At 40.5% G+C, this 10,445-nt stretch overlaps 1 protein-coding gene across 2 annotated transcripts in view; it reads left to right on the top strand.

The window, feature by feature from the left end:
• The first annotated feature begins 22 nt into the window (after window positions 1-22).
• IL12RB2 (interleukin 12 receptor subunit beta 2) overlaps window positions 23-10,445 on the top strand; it is a 77,675-nt gene continuing 67,252 nt past the window's right edge. For both annotated transcript variants that reach the window (XM_077776314.1, XM_077776315.1), the window contains exon 1: window positions 23-67. The gene's annotated coding sequence lies outside the window, so the exon portion shown is untranslated. The remainder of the gene's footprint in view (window positions 68-10,445) is intronic.

The following is a 10,445-nucleotide window of genomic DNA, read 5'->3' as shown; positions in this document are numbered from 1 at the left end:
GCCCCGAGCGCCGGGGCCGCGGGGGCCTCGCCAGCCCCAGCCCCCGCCCGCAGACCGGCGACGCGCGGTGAGTGACCAGGGGCTCGAGTGGGATGGGGGCGCCGGGGACCCCGCGACACGGGCCTGGCTGGGTGTCTGAATGTCCTGGCTTCTGTGCCTCGCCTCTCCCGGGAGAGGGCTTGTGTGGGGCTGGGGGGCTCTCCTCGTCAAGGTCCTCACTCTCTGGGCGCTGATGTGCATTTGAGGGTGCCAAGTTGGGGTTCCGCCAGAAGGAGGGGAGAGGGCGCTCAGACTGAGCCTCCCGAGACGCAGAATAGTGGGTGCGTGGGGCAGAGAGGACTGGCGTCTGGGGAAAGGGCTGAGGGCACCACTCGGGGGCCGGTCTTGGCGTGACTCGGGCTAGATAAATGGGCCTTTTCTAAAGTATTGCGGAGTCCTAAGTGTCTCGCATGGTCGTTGTAGTTTCCCATCATTGGCAGTCCTTTCCCAAAGACACACCTGGAGTCCCTACCTGGCCCCGTTAGCTACTCGTGGAAGGGCAAGCCCAGCCCACAGGCTAGCCACCCGCCTCACTCAATTTCCTCATCTGTGGATTGTCTTTAGGAAGGCCCTTCTCAGGTGATTAGGGCGCACTAAGTGTGAGCATTGTAAGAGATTAAGTATCTGCTTGATTAGATGGACATCTTAAGGGGCGCCTGGGTGGCTCAGTCAGTTAAGCGTCCCACTTCAGCTTCAGGGCATGATCTCACGGTTCGGGTTTGAGCCCCGCATCGGGCTCTGTGCTGACGGCTAGCTCAGAGCCTGGAGCCTGCTTCAGATTCTGTGTCTCCCTCTCTCTCTCCCTCCCCCGCTCATGCTCTGTCTCTCTCTGTCTCTCAAAAATAAATAAACATTTAAAAAAATTTAGATGGACATCTTAAACTTTGTAACCCAGAAGCATACAAAAAGACTTTTCCCAGTATGTCCTCAGAACAGGACAAAATTAATTTTTATCCCTTAACTCTGGATAAGTGTTATAATTCCTTATGTATAGATAAAAGTCTTTGCCAACCCTCTACCATGTACCTGGCCTTTGAGTATGTTTTGTGATCCTGTATAAGTCTTTAAAAAGTTGGTGGAGTGGCTATTAGTATTCTTACTTTACAGGTATGGAAACCTCCCTGCTTTCACAGAGATAGTGAGTTACAAGTTACTGGCTCCAAACTCTGTGCTTCTTGCCTTTGCACCTCTGGCTCTTAACATTATATCCACTTCCACTTGGACAAACATTATATTCTCATTGCCCATTAACTAGAAATGATAGAGCGCTGTTTCTCTGCCCAGCGTACAACCTTAGTGGCTAAGAGCCGCACTCTCCTTCCCCATTGTAATGTAAAATCCTCAGTCATTACCAGTACTTTGTTAGGCATAAAGGCTCTATGAGAGTCTGCAACATTCTTTGTTGATGTGTCTTGTTTCTTTAATGTCATAATGAATACATAGGACGGTCAATTTCCAAATTCTGGCAAGCTCTGGATCGTGTTAAAATGAGTTCTAGGGTGAAAAAAGTTCTAAAGCATATGTAAGATTTTTATGGGAGAACAGTCCTCTCAGTATAGTAGATGTTGCACATTATTTCTCAAGTGTGGACTTATTTTTGTATTAATATACCTACTTTGTTCTCTGGCCAGTTATCTGTCATCTTTGTAATTATACTCAGCACTGTTCTCAACTTCTACGTGTACATTTGTGCAGACCCATGTAAAAAGAAAGCCAAATCCCAAAGAAGATTTGTCCAGTGCCCTTTATTCTTCGAATCTTGTAGTGCTCTTTGTTAATGGAAACAATGATTTTTTTAAATACAAGAATGTATTGAACAGCTTTTATGTTCAAGATATTGTGCTGGTCACTGTAGTGAATATAAAGAAATGTTAAGACCCAATCTTCATCCTCAAGAAGTGAAAACTGTTGGAGAAGACAATAATTATGAGAACACTTAGTATGTCAAAGATGATAGGTGGCATAAAGTCACCTAATATAAGGAAGGTATGAGATCTCATTTTAATCAGATCAATCTTTCAGTGATGAGTCAGGGGAATAGGAAAGCAAGGCTGTCCAACAATTCTGATAATATCCCTGAAAAGGAGGTGATTTATCCTTTTTCAGCTAATATTTATGAAACTCTTGTTATATACCATGCACTGTAATAAGAGCTGCTTATTGAACCTCCACAATAATCTTGTGAGGTTGGTGTTATTTTTATTCTCATTTTACAGATGGGGAAACCCAAGTATGGAAGGTGGTTCTAATTTATTTAAATCTGAATTTAATTCTGGGTTTTCTTTTTTTTAAGTTTATTTTGAGAGAGAGAGAGATAAAGCACAAGTGGGGGTGGGGCAGAAAGTGAGGGTGGGGGAGAGAGAGAGAGAGAGAGAGAGAGAGAGAGAATGTCAAGTAGTCTCTGAGATGTCAGTACGGAGACCGATATAAGGCTCAAACTCACCAACTGTGAAATCATGACCTGAGCCAAAATCAAGAGTCAGATGTTTAACTGACTGAGCCACCCAGGCACCCCCCTTCTGGGTTTTCTGTATTAACTTGGTCAACTTGCAGATTTCCCCACCTGTAGAATAGAGATACCTACAGTTTATGTAGCAGATGACCTAATATTAACAACTCCAATGATATGGTCTGCATTGTAATACATTGCTAAGTAAATGCCTATAAAAGATTATTAAGATTAGAATCTTAATTTACATCTCTTTTACAGTAATATGCAGAAGGAAAGTTAAATATCCTTTATTGAGTAAAACATCAGGCAGAGATGTTGAGACATGGAGTTGTTTGTATAGAGACTTCAATCAAATTTTTCATTTATATAAGAAAACTTTATGAACATTGTGGAATGATGGTCACTAGTCTCAGCTCACCCTACCCCCAGCAGTGTACCTCCAATTATCTTTAATTGTGAAATTCCTAGAAAAATTTTAAAACAAAGCAATTGTAATGTGCTTTAATAATATTTTTGATGCCTTGTAGCACTTTATGAAAAGACTCCATGGCTGAGGTTACAAGGTGAAGCAACGTTGCCAGGATCCAAAGATAATAGTACCCAAAATGCAAAGATAACCCCCCTGCCCTATGCCTCTGTCCATAAATAGAGACTTCAAGATTGAGGAAGTCCAAGGAGAGACCCTTCCAATAAACTAAGGAAGAAAAGTTAGTAAAAGAGATTTAATTTTTTCAATAAATGTCGATTGCCATTTTTCAAACAAGGAAGAGAGACCTTGAAATGTGAAGTTACTTGGGATGGTGACACAGGTGCCTCAAACCTTAGGCACCATACTCTTTCCAGTACATCTTCCTTCCCAAAAGAAAATGGCTTATTTTATTTATAGCATTAGAAGGATGCAGAGGGTGAAAATAGTTTGGATTTTTTTTTAGGTTTATTTATTTATTTTGAGAGAGAGCACAAGTGGGGTAGGAACAGAGAGAGAGGAGAGAGAGAGAACCCCAAGCAGGCCCCATTGCTGTCACCGCAGAGCCAGATGCAGGGCTTGAACTCATGAACCATTAGTTCATGACCTAAGCTGAGATCAAGAGTCGGACGCTTAACCAACTGAAACACCCAGGTGCTCCAAGAAAGTTGGATTGTTAAAACTTAACAAGTGTAGGGCATCTGGGTGGCTCAGTCGGTTACACAAACAACTCTTCTTGGTTTTGGCTCAGGTCATAACCTCACAGTTCATGAATTCAAGTCCTTTATTGGGCTCCACACTGGCAGCACGGAGCCTGCTTGGGATTCTCTTTTTCCTTCTCTCTCTCTCCCCAACCCCTGCTCATGCCATCTCTCTCTCTCTCAAAATACATAAATAAATTAAAAAAAAAAAACAACTTAGCAAGTGCCATGAAAATTGTTGGCTTGTAGAGCTAATCAAAGAAATCAAAAGGAAACAGCAAATAACATCAAGTGATTTGAAAGTACCTTGTTTCTTCAAGATTTCATCCATGTCTTGTTTCTTCTTGTATTTCTTTTTGTAGTTCTCCTTTGCGAATGCTTGCTCAATTTAGAAGACAGTTCATAGTACAAATGATTCCAGGGTTGGGATGAGATAAGATTCCTTAGTGCCCTTTAAATTAATTTATTTGTATGCAACATTTCAAGATCCTATTATGTCCAGTGTAATGTATCTGAAATGGAAATAAAGGCAAATAGAATTAACAGAACATTTCAGAAAAATGTAAGAGGAAAATGTGTGAGGGAAGTTCTGTTAAGAAAAATGAAGAGGTCATAAAGAGGGAAAGGAGAAAACCCTCCAACAGAAATTAAAAAAAAAAAAAAGGACTTCAGAAGTCTCCTGCTTTTAAGCAAGAAAAGAATGTGCCTATGTATTGGTAAAATTAGGATTACAAAAGCTTACCAGTGAGATTGGAGAAAATTCTAGCAAGCCTCAGCTGCTCTCTAGAAAGGAAAACAGTGTCCGGTTTGGCTCATGTAAAGTGTGTTGGAACTATTGGGTAGAAAGAAGAAATGGCAGAAGGTTTAAGGTGATGTTACTTTCCTTGCCTGTCACACCACTTAACATGACATCCTAAAGAGACTGATTTGATGATCAGGGCCAGACAGCCCAGCATTTGTCCATAGTTACAGCTTGTGAGACTTTTTCCCCAAATGGCAGACACAGAAGGAAAAAGAAGATAATGCTTCAGTCAGGAGACTGTTCTTTTTCATGACTTAGCTCATGAAAACTCATGGAGAAGAAGGTTGACTCCAATGGCTAAATTGTAAGTTCACTACTTGGTGGATTTGATTTTCTATCAACCTAGTGGAATAGATTATTAGAGGTGGTTACATATTGTCTATATACTGTTTTTGTATTTGTATGTCTCATTCTCCTTTGAGGAAGGGAAGAGGGCATCAGCAATAATGATTCAGGCTTCTGAAGATTAAAGCATGAGACATTATAACTGCTTTGCTAGTGGGTATCATAAAGAATGTATGTAATGTGCATTGTGCCAGGAATATAGTAAGAAATCAATAAACTATAGCATTAGTATTGATGGTAGAGTTAACAGTAGCATTATTTTTACTATTATGCTGCTACTGTTGCTACTGATCAGAAGCAGTCTCACCTATTAGAAGTAATGTTAGATTAAAAATCAGGAAACCTATGTTCTGATGTGGATTCTGAAAGTCCCCTCTTTTCTCTAAACCTTGACTTATCTGCAAAATGGGGAAGGTAGAATAGGTAATCTCCAAAGTGTTGTCTTTGTACTGAGATGCCACCAATAAGACATGTCTATAAGTAGCTTTGCTAGCAGAAGGGACAGATTTTGTACTCTACCTCATTGAGTCAACTGGGTAATTAATGGCATGCATTTGTAAGACAGCCATCCTTGATAGACATCTAGAACATCATTTGGTTGTTCTGCAATGGCCCAGACTCAAATGTCAGCTGTTGGAAGGTAAGAGAGCAACAGGATCATGGCAGTGACTAGCTAACCTTTGAAGTGCCTTCCTCCTCTGACTTTTTCAATTTGATATTAGGGATAAGAATAAAGATAGCCTCAGGGAGCCTGGGTGGCTCAGTCAGTTAAGCGTCAACTTTGGCTCAGGTCATCATCTCATGGTCTGAGTTTGAGCCCTGTGTCAGGCTCTATGCTGACAGCTCAGAGCCTGGAGCCTGCTTTGGATTCTGTGTCTCACTCTCTCTCTGCACCTCCCCTGCTCACCCTCTGTCTCTCTCTCTCAGAAATAAATAAACATTAAAACAGAAAAAAGAATAAAGATAGCCTAGCATGTGATTTTTTAAAACCTAGTTTAACAAAAACATTCCAGTACAGTAAAAATCATAAGTGATTTAGAAAAGACATCCAGGGGTGCCTGCGTAGCTCAGTCGGTTGAGCGTCTGACTTCAGCTCAGGTCAAGATCTCATGGTTTGTGAGTTTGAGCCCCACATTGGGCTCTTCGCTTTCAGCACAGAGCCCACTTCAGATCCTTTGTCTTCCTCTCTCTCTCTGCTCCTTCCCAGTTTTCTCTCTCTCTCTCTCTCTCTCTCTCTCTCTGTCAAAAATAAATAAATAAACAACAAAAAATTAATGAGAAAATAAATAAAAAAACATCTAGAAGAAGGAGGAGGAGGAGGAGGAGAAAAGACATCCAGTGGGGCACCTGGGTGGCTCAGTCGATTAAACATCTGACTCTTGGTTTTGACTCAAGTCATGATCTCACAATTCATGAGTTTGAGCCCCATGTTGGAGCTCTGTCAGTGCAGAGCCTGCTTGGGATTCTCTCCCTCTCACTGCTCCTCCCCTGCTCACGTTTCATGCTCTTTCTCTCAAAATAGAAGGAAGGAAGGAAGGAAGGAAGGAAGACATGACATGACATGACATGACATGACATGACATGACATGACATGCAAAAAAACAGGATCCAGAAGGGAAAATGGGAGCTAGTCTCAGTGGAGTGCCTACTTTGTTCTAGGTAATCTCATGGGTCCATGACACTATCATATTAATCTTCCCAATAACTTTTCTAGGTCTCTATTATTGTACCTGCTGTAAGAATGAGGAAATGGCACTCTTACAGTTAAGAGCACACAGTGGAACTAAGATTGACTAGCCTTTTTCTTTTCTTCAATACTACACTGCCCCCTTGAACTTATCATGGTGCTACCATGTTAAGTAAAGTAATGTGGAAGTAGAAAGTGTTCCTGCCTGCATGCTGTTATCACCTGTGGTAAGGGTTTTTCCTAGCCTACTAAGATACAATTTTGTAGTAGTGCATACTTTGTACTTCTTCCTGGAGCGATGGAGGAAGACACTCACTGGGGAGTAATCCTTGTTTCCGCCTTCCTACCAGTTGCAATATTTCTGGCTCATCCTTGTCCCCCTCAGTGAGACAGTATGTTCACTGTGTGGAAACTGTCACAACTTGAGTGATGAGTCAGTGACGTAGCATACTCTTTGATTTTCTGATTCAAAATAGAGTTGTAGTGTTAATATCAACCCCCCAGGCAGGCTGTCTGAAAGATGTTTACAGTTGATAGGAAGTTTCATTTTATTAGAAGATACTTCATTTACTTGAAAGTCTTTGGGGTTCTGAGTTTCTTATAAGAGGAGAAATTATTTTACTGGGTAGTCAAAGAAAATGAACAAGCTTGTGTTTTGATCAAAGTACTGTATAAACTCAACAACTCTGTCCTCTAATTTGCCTATTTCATATATAGGTGTGTGTGTATTTCATATATATGTATTTCATATATATTTCTTATGTACATATTTCATATGTATTTTATATATACATATTTCATATTTATACATTTAAAACATTCTTATAATAACTAAATATTTTGCTATTACTATTTTACTTACTTGGAGAATGTCATAGCTCCATAAATTGCAAAGCATATTGAAAGATACCCTGTAAGGGCACCTGGGTGGCTCAGTTGGTTAAGTGTTTGACTTTGGCTCAGGTCATTATCTCACAGTTTGTGAGTTCAAGCCCCACGTCAGGCTCTGGGCTGACGGCTTGGAGCCTGGAGCGTGCTTAGGATTCTGTATCTCCCTCTCTCTGCCCCTCGCCTGCTCACACTCTGTCTCTCTCTCTCTCTCTCTCTCTCAAAAATAAATAAACATTAAAAAAATTTTTTTAAAAAGAAAGATACCCTGTAGATACCCCTTGTAGTCAAGAAGCAGAGATTTATTTAATCCCCTATGTAACTTTGTTCATAATCCAATCATCTTTTAGTTGTCTTGACATTCTATTTATAATTTCCTTTATGACAGAATATTCCAAACTTTAATGAAGTAAGTAAGGTAGTGGTAGTAAAGTAAAACTTACTATTAATGATGTCAACCATGATGTGGCAGAATCAGATTTAATATAGTTGTAGTTACATTAAATAGAAATAAAATAGATGGACACAGAAAAGCCATTTAAGTTTCTTTAAGTTCAGCACATGCCAGTATTTGTCATAAATTGTGGCCTCTGCTCATGAGGAGTTTGCAAGCAAATAGAGGAGGCAGGCAGATACCTAAATAAATTAGTTTTACATAATATGGCAGATGCTAATATATGAGTATGCCAGGATGCTGTGAAGGAGGCTTGAGACTGACCTAAAGGCATAGGTGAGTCTTCCTAAGATTTGACTACTTCTTTCCTTCTCCACTGTTATAACTGTGTTCCACATCATCATTTCTTACCTGGGTTCTGCAATTGCTTTATAACTGGCCTGCTTGCTTCTACTCTGGCCCCCATACACGAAGCCAAGACTAACTTGTTTTTTTGTTTTTTGTTTTTTGTTTTTTTGCCTTTGCATGTGTTTTCTTAATGTAATTTATATCTTGTAACATCCCCAGTTAAAACTCAGTTAAATAAATAAATAAAACTATCAGTGGTTTCCTATAGATTTGAGAGTAAAATCCAAGCAGACAAACCCATAGTAGGTCTGGTTCCTGGCTTCTCCTCTTCATGTCTTAACATTCTCCCCACAGTCACTTCCCCTGCCACCCTGCCCTTTTTTTTCTGTGATTTTCCCATAGTCAGCTTGTTCCTCCGTCTCTGAGCTTCATCCTGAGTCTTTACTTGGACTGTGCCAATCTCAGCTCAAGCTTCACCTCCTAGAAACACCTTCATTGACCAGCTTCTCTCCTCCCCAGGCTTTCTCTCCCCTTAGCTTCTCTTGTGTTTTTCTTTTATCATTGTCTGAATTTATTGCTTACTTCTTTGTTTTCTGTCTCCTTGTTCCTGAATGTTGGTCCCACGAGAGCAGAAACCCTATCTTGTTCTCCACTATATCCCTAGCCCCTGCCACACAACTGCTTGATACATATTTGTTGATTGAATGGCTGACTAAAAGGAGCTGGGGTGGATGCATAAGACTTCTAGGGATGTTTGGGTGGTACAGTCATTTAAGAATCTGACTCTCCATCTTAGCTCTGCTCATGATCTCATGGTTTGTGAGTTCAAGCCCTGCATTGGGCTCTGCACTGATGACTTGGGATTCTGTCTCTCCTTCTCTCTGCCCCTCCCCCACTTGTGTGCACACTTTTTCTCAAAGTAAACAAAGAAACTTTAAATTTTGTTTAATTAAAAAAAAAAAAGACTTAGCCATTCAAGAACAGTGGGAAAGTAAGAGAATAGCATCAGCAAAGATACAAAAACATGTATTGGCATGAGATGTGTAGGGAAACTAAGCAGCTAGAGAGTAGAGATGAATGTGATTGGTAATACAGACAGGAATTAGCTCACAGAGGCCACTGAGGCCACGACCTTGGACTGTATGATTTAGAGAAAGGGAAACTATCAGATTTTAATGTAGATCAGTGTTTCTCAAACATTTTTAACCAAGACCCATAAGAAATACATTTCATATTTTCTGTAAACTGAGACCCATCCTCAGATTCTAGAGGCCACCACAATCTTTGGCTTATGGCACCTCCCTGAATCTGCCACTTGCAGATTTTCATATCAGCCCTTGTCCTATCATAGCTCCCTGACCGACATTTTTGCCTCTCTCATCCACTTTTAAGAACTCACTTGATTAGTTTGGGCTCATTTAGTAACTCAAAAATTCTCAAAACAGGATACTCTCCCCGTCTCAGATAGTTAGTGGTAATTGCATCTCCAAAGTCCCTCTGTCATGTAATGTAATATATACACATGTTCCAGGGATTAAGTCATGAACATCTTTGGCAGGCCATATTCTGCCTACCACAGGGATGCTTATAGGGAGTTTTTTAATAGCTTAGATTTCTTTCCCCTTTATCCCTTTTTCTTTCTTTTAATAAACATTTGTTGAGTACTCTTTCCTAGTGCTAGGTGCTGGCATATAGCAGTGAGCCAATGTTCCTGCTCTTATGGTGGCTTAAATTCTCACACAAAAATTGATGACAAACAAGTAGTCAAGTAAATAAATACAGTAGTTACATGCTGTACCATGAAGGTAATAAAAGGGTGATGAGTAGAAAGTAGCTAGGCAACACCACTTTGGCTAGGTGATCAGGGAGGAGCTCTCTGAGGAAGTAACACATGAGCTAAGATCTGAAGGATATAAGTCAGCCAGCCACTAAGAAACAGAGGAAGAGGATTCTAGCAGAGGAAATGGAAAGTACAGAATCTCTAGGCATCAAAAGACATATCTTATTAAGGGCACAATCTGAAAGCCAGTATGAATAGAGCCGAGTGAGCAAGGCAGAAAAGTATGGCAAATGATGGTGGCAAGACAGGAGAAGTGAGGCCATACATTGCCTGAGCGATCATGTGTGGTAAGGATTTTGGATTTTATTCTAACAATGATGGACATATTGAAGGGTTTTAAATAGTGGTAGTATGAAACAGGTAATGTAATCTGATTTATAATTCTAAGAGGTAGTCACTATGTGAAAATGACTTAGCAAGGGGTAAAGATGGATTAGAAAGACACATTAAGGAGCTACTCTAGTCATCTAGGGGAGAGATAAC

The sequence above is a fragment of the Crocuta crocuta genome, unplaced genomic scaffold (genome assembly GCF_008692635.1).
Source record: "Crocuta crocuta isolate KB4526 unplaced genomic scaffold, BGI_CrCroc_1.0 scaffold17, whole genome shotgun sequence".
In the NCBI taxonomy this organism is placed as follows: domain Eukaryota; kingdom Metazoa; phylum Chordata; class Mammalia; order Carnivora; family Hyaenidae; genus Crocuta; species Crocuta crocuta.
The sequence above is the reverse complement of the archived record's forward strand: the minus strand, read 5'-3'. Positions and strand labels throughout refer to the sequence as shown.